This window comes from Amblyomma maculatum, chromosome 1 (genome assembly GCF_055883805.1).
Source record: "Amblyomma maculatum isolate TAMU_Amacu chromosome 1, ASM5588380v1, whole genome shotgun sequence".
NCBI lineage: Eukaryota > Metazoa > Arthropoda > Arachnida > Ixodida > Ixodidae > Amblyomma > Amblyomma maculatum.
In genome coordinates this window covers 114,357,153-114,369,287 of record NC_139344.1, presented here as the reverse complement: position 1 = coordinate 114,369,287, position 12,135 = coordinate 114,357,153, and the positions used below count along the sequence as shown (strand labels likewise).

The 12,135-nt window shown below is 48.3% G+C and overlaps 1 protein-coding gene across 1 annotated transcript in view; it reads right to left on the bottom strand.

Moving 5' to 3' along the window:
- tyn (trynity) overlaps positions 1–2,730 on the bottom strand; it is a 62,859-nt gene extending 60,129 nt beyond the window's left edge. Inside the window, exon 1 of the mRNA XM_084588831.1 lies at positions 2,595–2,730. The gene's annotated coding sequence lies outside the window, so the exon portion shown is untranslated. The remainder of the gene's footprint in view (positions 1–2,594) is intronic.
- Positions 2,731–12,135: the final 9,405 nt, after the last annotated feature.

Genomic DNA, 12,135 nt, shown 5'->3' with positions numbered 1-12,135 from the left:
TGAATCAGGCGTTACGACGATGAGGAAAGGCACCTCCAGTAGCATTACGCATTATTAGTGTTCAGTAAAGCACTGCGTAAGCGCCACTGCAGTTCCTGAAAACTGGCGTAAACGTTTTTTTTTTTTTTTTTACTTCTGTCAGCCTTCACCTTTTTCGAAGAATACCAGCCCTCAACAACTCCGTCTCAGCCCTCAAAAACACGTCATGCATGGGGTACCTAATTTTGTCTTGGGGAGGAACAACGAAGGGCGCTTACGGCCGTCTCTTTCCTCCGTAATCACTTTTTGTTTGTCTAAAGCCGCGCTTCGCGGTGACAGCGGGACCGGCCACGAAACAGAAGCCGAGGCGGCACATTCGCTTGCATGCAGTAGCGCTGCATTGGCAGGTTTTCTTTCCCACTTCTTCTTGAGCGTCGCGGAGCGTCGCGTTTTTCTAGCAGCGCCGGGAATGCCCGGAAAGGACTTTAAATAGAAATAAAGTCTGAAGGGACGGAAACGACGCACTACACGAGAGAAAACGACATTCGCAAAGCGGCCTTCCTTCGGCTTCTGCGCCGAAAACCGCGAATCACGGCAAGCGGAGGCGCACGCTGGCGCCGCCGATGGGAGCGCAGGGGCCCGTGTCCACTCGGCGTGTCTTGAGGCGCCGTGCGCTGGGAGATTTCAGTGAATGACTCAGGAGACGGTGATGCGCCCGCTTGCTGACCTGTGCGGCCGTTCCTCCTTCTTCCTCCCCGAAGGCGCAGCAGTGCGCCGCGCGAGACCGACATCATGTCGATCTCTTTCGACATGGTGTAAGGGACGCTTACTCGTCTCCTCGCCTCCTCTTCTTACGCGCCATCTTCTTACGCGCTGTTGGTGCGGCTAACAGCCTAACAGTACACTCCCACAAGACAGACCTAGATGCGCAGTTGTGCTCTGCGCGTCACGTGACTCTACCAGAACCTGACCCATGTCCGACTGCACCCGCCGCACCGTGGCTCAGGAGCTTATGTACACGGTCACATTCTTACAGCGGTAGCTGCGGTTGGGTGGAGGCGAAATGCAAAAGGCGTCAGTGTGCTGTGCAATGTTAGCGCACGGTAATGAACCCTGAGCGGTAGAAATTATTTTATAGCCTCCCACAACGCATCGCCCCTTTCTCTCTTCCTTCCCTATCTTCTTTCACTCCTCTCACTCATTTCTTCCCAACGTGTTGAGTTAGTACATGTACATCAATTGTGAGGCATTTACTAATAATTTCCTCATTCCCATTTATTATCATTACCGGACTGCACCGTCATCGGTAAGCTGTTGACGACGGGCCTTGGAGTCACATAATAAAGAGTCCATAAAATTTTAGTGTTCTTTTAGGCGAATGTATTATTTTAGCTTTTCCTTTTAGTAATTTTAGCAAAATTTTAGCGTCGTGAAAGCCTGAAGAAAAGTAGTGTTTCGCGGCTGATTGTACTAGCCGAACTCTCTCGACATGCTCCTGACTGAATGAGTATATGTAGCGTAAATTTGGGAGTCATCCCATCATGCAGTGCCCTGAGTTCAAGACGTGGGTCATAAACAAATCATATTAATCAGTACGCTTCGGGTCAGCAATGACCAAGCATCCATACCCTCACTTTTGTGTTGTTTGAAGACCGGATGGAGGGAGTATTTAGCGGACGATATAGCGACTCAAGGCTTGTTACTCTCCATGTCTATACACAAAACTGGCATGAACTGTCAAAGCCCAATGCGTGTTTCCGCAGCCAAGAGCTAGGGAGTGCACCGAGGGGCGCCCTTGTATCGTGGGAGGACAACAGATGATAGGAGACCAAGTCCAGCTTTCTGTGCCGTCACTTTAATTGTGAGACAACTGTGGAATATTGTGAGATATTGTTATGCAAATGTTGATGGCAATGGTCTAAGCTTTCGATGCGATGCTTTCGATGTATCCTGCGCTCACAACGAGTAATTAAGTCTGCCACAAAAAACCAACAACGGGGTTCCGGTTCTAATTTAAATAATTACGAGGAAACGGCGGAAAATTTCAAAAGCGAAATCATTTCTCGACTCGTTATTGCATGGTGCGGACGGGAACTGTGGACAGAGCGTGTCCACACCAACTGTCAACAAAGAAAGAAAAAATATCGCCGCCACTGGGTTTTCAACTAGCGCCATGACGAACAGGTTAGCTTCCCTGGCTCATGGCTCGAGAGCACTCCAATGTCGCAGCTTTTTTTATTATTATTATTATTATCACTGTGCTATCGCCTCAGTCGATCACACCTTGTGTAAAACTGTCGCTGTTCTGTAAATATCGTCCTCCTCATCAAGTTCCCACTGCAGCACACCGTATCTTAAATACGCCATACACATCGGTCATCTGGCCGAGTGCGGTCGAGGTTCGCTAGCGCATGTTGGGCGAATCCGCCAAGCGGAGTGACAGAACTCAAAATGCTTCCGCACTAGTGCACCTAAGCAGACTTAAGGGTACTCCTGGAATTTTTCGTATTGTTTACGAGTAGTGTTTGCTATTCGATTACATTCACACCGCCTTCGAGAGAAAATGCCGATTATTGAACCTTCTAACGCTAAGAAATTACGGATTTCCAACTGACCTAAATTGGCAGTGAAACGTCGCGATGTTTCCAAACTTTAGCTTGCTCTTTCCTCGGCGAAAAGCGACTGCCAGCACGCGGCTAAAGCCCGCGCAGTAATGCGCTGACGGCCGTCGTCGCACGCTCGTCGATCACAAAACGGAGCGCAGCATCACGCGGCACGTCAGTGTGTCTAGCCACGATGCAGTTGTGAGCCTATCATCTCGTTTACAGTATCGCCATACGCTCGTGCACAGAAGCTGCCCGGCTTGTGGCTGCGGCCCGCGTGCGCTGCTGAGGTTGTTTAGCAGGGACCGCTTTGATCGTTCTCAATTTTTTTTTTTTTTTGTCAGAACCTAAAAACTACGCATCTTAGGCCACAATGGACGAGAAAAATTGTACCACAGAAGCGTGGGGCTCAAGTCCAGCCCCCGCTACCGCACCACGTACAGCGAAGAGCAGGGTTTCGTTTTCCCGCCTTCGCGGTCCGTGAGAGCGTTTGTTTGGTTGAGTGTTTGAGGCCCGTCATGAGGCTTGCATTCCGATTGAATCGATACGCGAGGAATAAGCGGTCTGCATGTCGTCGTGAACTGAGTTCCGGGCGGCATTCCACATCCGACGCTTTCTCTTGGGGCGTCGAGAGGGAGGGAGTCTAGCTAGGTTGCTGTCCTTCTGCTGCTTCCCGAACCCTCTTGCTGAATTTTGTCAGTACTTCGGATCGCCATTAACCGACCGCTGATGTCACTTTTCCAGTGAGAAGGCATTTTACATCACAGTTCTATATGACCATTCAGTAAACTTCCTTTCCATGTTAGCAATAAGCCAAATTGTGAGATGACACTTTTTCTCTGTTAGAAAAACTTTATCAAATAACTGTAAGCATGGTGATAACTGTATTATTTCTGCTTGTTTTTAGTTAATGCCTGGTAGAGCTTACAGATATAATAAAGTATGATGATGATGGGTGAAAAAAATTTTTATAGCTTTGTTTTGTAGCAGAACGTTTTCTCTTATTTATTATTATCTGTACTAATTTCGAAATAATTGGAAATATTCTATTCGCAACCAATTTTCGTTATTCGTTGTATTTATTTTGCAGCTGAAAATTTTTTAATTCCGCACTTCTAATAATTTTTTTTTCTGACTATGGTTCCCAAGGTTCACCAGCAGTTTACCTTGGCAGTATACGAAACATATTCCATTCGATTCACACTTAGCTTTTGCGCTGCACTCACGACGAGTAATTACAACTATCATAGAAAACCAACGGGATGCGTTATTGAAAATACGTAGCAAAAACAAAATTACAGAACTGCGCTTAAGTTTACTTAAGAGCGAAAATCACAAAAAAAGCACGTTGCAGGACTTTTTTTACTAACTGCATCGTCATTATCCTTCCTACTATAATCATCATCATCATCACTACTATCATCATTGTCAGCTAAATGCCCCGTCATTCTCATCGCTACTGGCATCATTATCACTAACTGCAACAGCATTATCATTGCTACTATAATCATTATATCATCGCTAACTGCATCGTCATTGTCATCGTTACTATCATCCTTGCGCTGGACAAGGAAAATTACGATCGGTTTTTCACGAGCCCGGCATGGAGTAGTGGTTTGCGCGCTCGGCTGGGGATCGGAGGGATAGCGGCTCGGCTCGATTTCAGCTGTAGAATGATTTCTCACATCTACCAAACACAATACAATTCAAATTGTAAATAATGCGGCGAGATATCCGGATACGATAAAATATTACGGAGTCGAAAAAAAGCGCCGCCACTCCGGCGGACCTACCACCAGTCCCTTCTCTAAGGCAGTGGAAGGCTATACTGGCCAGCTCAGACCCGTTGACGCAAGTCCGGGCTACTGACTGGGCTCATAAGGTCGCCGAGAGCCACGGACTAGACGCCACCTAGGTTTAGTGCCCACATATCGTTCAGTGCTGACAATAAATGTTTTCTAATCCAATTGCCGGCCTAGCAAGAGCCAAGGTCATCGGTGGGTCAGATTTGACCTTACCTACGGCGCAAGCAGGCCGACGCCGCGCTCCTTCTTCTTTGCACGTGCAGCTCGCAGAACCGGCGGCGCTCGCTTCTTCTACTTCTGACACCTGCTGCTGCTGCTTCTTCACATACCTGGCAAATTTTATTCGCAACGGTACATATCCCCACAAATATACAACACTGCCTGACACGATGCCACACAGCCTTGCAGTCCCTTTCCCGCCGCCGCTGCCCGCGGCTGGCTCGCCTCCTGGGACTTCCCTCTTCAAAATGCCCTGAACAGCTTCGCGTCGTCTAGAGCCGGGTGTGTTATACTTGAGGTTGGAGGATGCTCGAGTCGAGCGCTATAGAACCAGTGCTTAGGCTACGTTTCCTTGACGTTCGCAGTCAGCCTCGAGGGAGTCAAACCGAAGTGCCAGTTCGCGCGAACGTCTCCTGCGAACATTTCTGAGGCCATGAGCCAGGAGGGGCTTTCGCCTTAAAAAAACATACTAGCCTGCCGAGTTCGGCGGGGATCCGTGGATACATTCATTGTTAAGAGGCAGTTGTACAACATGTAAAAAAAAGAAGAAGAAGAAACTGGAATGTGAAAAATGTGTGACAAACCCTACACCTTCATTACGTTAGGTAAACAGGAGCCTGATATTGCTTCTTATAATGAGGTTAGAAAACTCTTTCCCAAAGTTTGTCCAAGGTTTGTCCGGCCAACGTCTAGGGGGGAGATAGACGGTGAAAGGGGAAGCTGCATATCGCCCGATCACCCATACTCTGACGGGTGAAAATAAAGTGCTTTTTCTCTCTCTCTCTCTCCAAGGTTTCTGTATATTGCTAAAGGACGAAATACATAGAGCAGAAACTCGGAGAAAAGCAATTGGATAACCCTTTGGTATCGTCCGAAGTCGCCCAACAGGTCAACAGGCGACAAAAATCCGATGCGACGAAACACGGCAACGTAATATGGAGAGCCGCGTTATAATTAAATTGCTATAGCGGGCATTGTATAAGAAGGAAGGGAGGCCTAAAATGTACCGCCCTTGCAAAAATAACCAGGCGGCATGGTTTACTTGTCACTGCTAAGATAGCTACGTTTACGTGTGCTCGAACGAAGACGATTGGGAACTTATGGAAAATTTAAAATCATCGAGCTATGGAAGAGATTAAAGGTCTAGTCGGGCTATTCCTTCTCAAAATTCCCTCTTCCTCTCGAACAATCATTTCGACTGGTATCCTGTCAAGTTCGGCGCACAAAGGTAGTGCAGCCCTTACGCCTTTCCTAAAGATCGAAATGTCTAGAAAGGTTAGAGCAAATGTTTGTCTTAACTTAAGATATTTAGAGCTGAAAAGGGGGGAGAGGGGGGATGGTGGGCAATTTTACGCAGTTCCTCTATTATTATTATTATTATTATTATTATTATTATTATTATTATTATTATTATTATTATTATTATTATTATTATTATTATTATTATTATTATTATTATTATTATTATCTATCAAATTATCATACATGCAAAGGTCGCGTTGCAACGTAGAATATGAAAGAGAGAGAGAGACTCAAGACAAGTGAACGCTATCCAGCTAGTCCAGTGCTGCAGGGACTACGAGGGTGCGAATCCTCGTATGTCGAGCTACTTTGCTACAAATATACACACGGTAGACAGGTTGAGCAGGATACCCTTTGGAACACCGTCTAAATCTCCAGCCACGCGCTTCTACCGCTCAGGACACCGCAAGCGATGCGTCCGTCCGAGTGAGAGCGCGGAGGTGACACGTAATGAGCGGCTACGCGTCCTTCAGTGTGCACAAGGCACCGCCTTCAGCAGCCAGGCTGTCAGGCGAGTGAACGCGTCAAAACCTCGGGTGCCTAATTTACGGAGATGCCGACGCATGATGGCACGGAATGAAACAAGAGCGGTCATCCACGAGATGCGATCTCACGGCAGTGAGTCGGCGCTGACCTCGGACGGCAGCTGCATGCAGCTTGCGGAAGTATCGCCGAAAACGACAGCGTTTGTACGAATATTGGTGCTGCCGAAGGAATGTCGAGAATACTAGTCCATCTCTGACACGGAAGCCGTAACAAGACTGTATTCATTGCAGCTGTTCAATTAGCATGCATTGATATGCGAGTTACAAATATATATATATATATATATATATATATATATATATATATATATATATATATATATATATATATATATATATATATATATATATATATATATATATATATATATACATATATATATACATATATATATTTGGGGCTACTGTTAAAGCGACGCGCTTTGTAACACAAGGAAATAAAAGGAAAGGAGAAATGTGAGGAGCCGATCATAAATGCATTCATTTTGCGGGTGGTGGGGAACTGAGAGTGAGTGAGTGAATAAACTTTATTGAGAGCTCAAGTATGTTCTGTGCAATTTTCAATACGCGGTAGCCTCCCTCACGGATTGTCGATTGACTCGGAGCAACACACGCAAGAACATCATGCACGGGACACATATTCCCCCTGGGAAGGCTAACGTCGAAAAAGAAAGACTTCTTTTACTTCCACTATTGTTTGCTACATTTCTTATGCTTTCTTTGTCGCATTATTTGCGTAATGTTGTGCTCTGCAACCGTTGCTTTTTAATGTAGCTGTTTTCAAGGCACGGTGCAAATTCTTTCTATAGAGCTCATTCACGTGACGTCATTGCAGCTCTACTGTCAACCATGGCACGCACGACACATCAGAGAGAGAGAAGGAAATTGAGAGAAAGAGAGAGAAAGAGAGAACCTACGGCGTTTGATGACACGGCGTCGGTGAAATCCGAGCTCTGGTTGGACGGCGTTGCAAAGCGTCTCAGATATCGGATATATTAGCGGCGCGCTGAATGTCGCAGAGGCCGGTAGAGCGGCGCCGGAGTGTCGGAAACGTTTTTTTGTGTGCTTTTAGTTTGGAACGCCCAACGCTGTGGCGGCTCCACAATAAAAAGTTGACACAACTGCCGCCTACTATACCTGATAGTGAATATATTCAACTGCACCAGGTGTGCGTTCATGCTTCTTAGTATAGCTTCACTGTTCTGTGCAAGTTAATCTTCAGAAAGCACTACTCGGTTTTGTTTCCGTTATAACGAAGCAAGAACTACGGTATGCAGCGGCAAAATTTAAAGGTGATGCTATGGGCGTTAAGAAATATTATACAGTTCTGCTGTCGTCACGACGGCCCGGGTTCGTCGCTCGAGATGAGAACAATCGATTTTCGACCAAGGTCCAAGAAACACACATGGGTAGCCAAGCTTGTGTAGTGAGCAAGACTCGCTGTTGACATAATGGCGTCTTCCCAGTGCCAGGCAAGCAACCCCGTCTCTTGGAGGAAAATTCACGTTTACTCCGGTGCGCTGTCCACGGTTACTGCTCACCCCGCCGTCCACATCGCTCACTGGGCCCACGCGTCTTTGCTGCTCAGCGGGCGCGTGAACGCGGAAGCGCCTTCCCGGTTTTTGCTTGTTCTGTGCCACCGAGCTGGCCGCTGTACGTCCGCGTCCTGCCTTGACCGACACCCGCGGCGCCACTTCACGCTCTCGCAAGCTCGGACACAATCATGTTTGCGCGAACCAATCGGACTGTGAACCACTGGGAGTTTTTAGCCAACCCTATGCAAAGACCAACAAAGTTGAGCATAAATTCCGGCGGGTCCTCCGCCCTGCTCTGGAGCGTGAGGCAGCCCCTCCGGCAGGCCTCGTAAATGGCGTGGCAGCAAGCGACGAGCGAGTGTCGATCGAAATCGCCAAATCCGAAAGAAGAGAACAGAGGAACGGACCCGTCCCACGATCGGAATCCCCCACCGCAAGCGAAAATGCACGCACACAAACACCGCGCGTCCAGCGGTGACCGCCGACGGCGCGCCGTTGTTTTTGCGTGCCGTGCCGCATTTGCCTCGTGCGACGGAGGGAACACAACGGGCCGTTTTCCCAGTTCAACGCGCGCGTGTCCGTTGCGTTGATAGATGGGCCTTTTGCTAATTCCCGATGCAAAGCGTTTTCCCGGGGGAGCGGCGTCCCACGTGTCCAGTTGCGTGTGTGCGTGCGCGCTGTGTGAGTCAGTGCGCGCGTGTGATTGGAAACCGTGCGCACACACGAGCGCCTCCCGGGATGAGTCGGCTCATTTGTTTCTCCAGCGCGTTTGTTCTGCGCCGGCCCCTGTTGCGGGGACAAAGAATGAAGCTTTGCAACGTCCCTGCTGACGCGTCCAGCAGTGGCAGCAGCTCGGTCGCCTTCTGTAACGAGGGCCGCTAGGTCGGTCTTCCGGTCTCGGGGTCGCCAAGCAAGCAGTCGCACAAAGCGCACAAGGCATGCAGTACGTGCGCGGTTCCCCTGCGTTCTTTAAGACGCGTGTGGTGTGGGCATGCACGCGTGTCGCTCGGCGTGGCATATTTCTCGCGTTAGCGGCAGGGTCGATCCCGGGTGGGGATTAAAATAAAAAAGGGCCACGGCGCATCGTAAGCCGCCCAGTTGTGCCGAGCGAGCGCGTCGGGTAATCACTTACTGAGCCACAAACCGCGGTGACCTTGCGCCATTGCGAACTGCCCCAGGAAGGAAATTAAAGAGCTGCGTCCAATTTTCGAGTGCACAGAGCTGTACTCTAGATACAGCGTCGCATGCTCGCTGCCTCCTCGCGAAGAAAGGAGCACGCGCGCGGTCAAGTCAGCGAGTTACAACCATTTGGAAGGGACAGAGGTGAGAAGACAAGGATCACATTATGCATTTACAAGAAGAAAAAAAAAAAGCATTCTACAGGCACTGACATCAAAATAAGCGTAGTTATTCCCTTATGCGTTCCTTGGTTTCAATGACTGTCGGCTTTAGACTATGTGGAATGAGACTTTCTAGGCACTTTTCGACACGTCATTTTGAGTTTATAATTACTCGCTGAATGCAGGCATAATTTACTACGAAACACAACTGTTCTTACTGACACCTCCACGAGTACTCGCATAATATGTCGCAGTTCGTACATACACCTCACCTGTAGGGTATGTTAAATTACATATACATGAGGTGTCCAGTTACAGCTCTGCTGTTAAAGCTGAATACAATTAGACTGATATCTACGAAACTACGCAATGTCTCGGATCGCCAGGTCTTCCCTTTCGCGTTAATTTTATTTTTCCTCGGGTACGTTAAGGATTAATCCCTCATTAACTGCCTCTTGAACGCGCCACACAGCCCAAATGAGAAAGATCAGTCAGTTTCGGCGCGCACAAGCCATCGAAGCACGGAAAGACAAAGAGTGTCTTCAATCGCGGTCCCAGCGGCTAAAGTTCATCGCATGGATAATAATACGCTTCCTCATAGCCGCCGCACACAGGGCGCCTTAAATTGGCTATTTCGCACCTGTTTCTCAAGAAACAGTTCGTTTTCCAATCCGAGCTTTCAAAATGACGAAAGCGCGAAGCAGTCCGCTAAATAGATCCTACCGTCTCTGAGACCTACAGGCCGCCAAACAAATGGACCTTCGTGCGCGCGCCTAATGAGGATTGCGGCTGGCGCGTTTCCCGGAGCCATCCATTCCCGCCGCAACCGGGGCGTGCAAAGCGGCGCATCAGTTGCGGCGCTGCGTCTAATGGTGAAAGAAAACAAAATAAGAAAAAAAAATACACGTCTGGCCCTGGTAAAAGCGTGCGATCAATAAACACAGCCAAGGAATGTGTATACTTAGCAGTCAAAGGGCTCCGCTGTAAATGCTGTTATAACGGGATATTATAGGTAAGCACCCGAAAGTGAAGAAACGTGAAGAAGCGTATACAATCTCACGTGGAAAACTGGTTTCTTGAACTTTTTTCATGCGTCCAGACATAGACAACTTTTTTTCAAAGCTAGCCTTAACTTTCTGTTCCATTTCGCCGATTAGATTTTCCGGGCAAAAAAAAAAAAAAAAAAAAAAAAAAAAACCTTTCACGGTGTGCACCCTTTCTTAATTTTTTGTTTAATCGTACGATACGTCATTCCCTCTTCACGCTTGTGATTCTTATAAGTTCCGACATGCCTTATAAAGTTTTATTTCGAGTCTTCGTTACTCCATTTCACTTCGGCAACAACAACAAACAAAAATGGTAGAGTTTCAACGTAGGTAAACCAATTAGGACGTACGAGAACTTTAGTGCACAGATGGAAGTTAATGGAAACGACGACGTGCACAGTGCGAGAATGTGTTCAAGTCTAACACGCGGGTCAATCGGTTGGGCGTTATACGAACTTGCTTCTCACGGGAAATTCGTGGATTTGAATCCGTACGTCCCGACGGTTTCTTTTTTCGTCCGATCTCGGCATATGCAAGCCACAATTCTTTGACCATGCGAAGTAGTGTTTTCGCACTTTTTGAATTACCCGCTCCAGAACACGTAGACTATGACGTCATGATCTTGCGGGCCAATTAGGATTCAGGCACAACGACGGTTGAAGAGATTCCTGCTCGATTCTATGGACTTTCTCTCTTTCTGTCTCTCTCTCTCACACACACACGCACACGCACACGCACACGCACACGCACACGCACACGCACACACACACACACACACACACACACACACACACACACACACACACACACACACACACACACACACACACACACACACACACACACACACACACGCACTCACACAAATCAAAGCAGTTGTCTCACGCGCAAAACGAGAAGTTATCTAAACAAGCTCGAAGTTGCATGATTACTTGTTCAGGTTGATACCCCCCCCATAATAAGGTGACACTTCAGAGTGGATAATAGCTGTTGCGTACAATGCAAATGCGCGATGTAGAACGCGCGTATAAGGACAACAATACCACGCTTACCAGGGTCCCCGGTTTCTATTCCCTCGATACCGCATAAGCAACCTTCCACGATAGTCTCAAAATTACTGACCCTGTTATCCCCTCTAGACCCAGATTCCTGAATGTGAAGAGAACATGGTGTTGCCAGATGTGAATATAAAATCCACCGAATGAGAGAGAGAACAAAGAAGAAGAAGGAAAGGCGGCAGAAAAAAATAATGAGCGTAAAGCAGGTGAATGAATGAATGAATAAGGTGGCACGGGGCGACGGCTACGTTACAGAAACATACCGCAGTGCGTCGCACTGAAGCACGAAGCACGTATGCGGAGGGCCGCTATTCGGGTCTATAGAACGCGTCGCCGAACATGTTTCGACCGCGCGCAGTGCACAACGGGCGGCCCCGTGAGCGCGGAACGCACGGAGGCGTCGCTGAGGGCGAGCGCACCTTCACGAAGCGATGTTTTCGGAATCCCCCTAGCGAGACGAGCGGGTCGCGTTGGGTAACGTCTTCGCTCCAGAACGCACGCCGGAAACGGCTACTGGCGTGCAGCTCCTTCACTCGCTCTACACCCGTCAAGCGGTGCACGCTACGTGCGCGCGTTGCGGACGGTCGTTGTGCAGGTGCGCAGCCAGGCGGCAGATCCCGTCGAATCGGCGGCACTTCAACACTGTCGCTCGCATCTATCAAGAAGCAGGACCTCTTGCTAAGGCCAAAGAACTGCTCCCGTG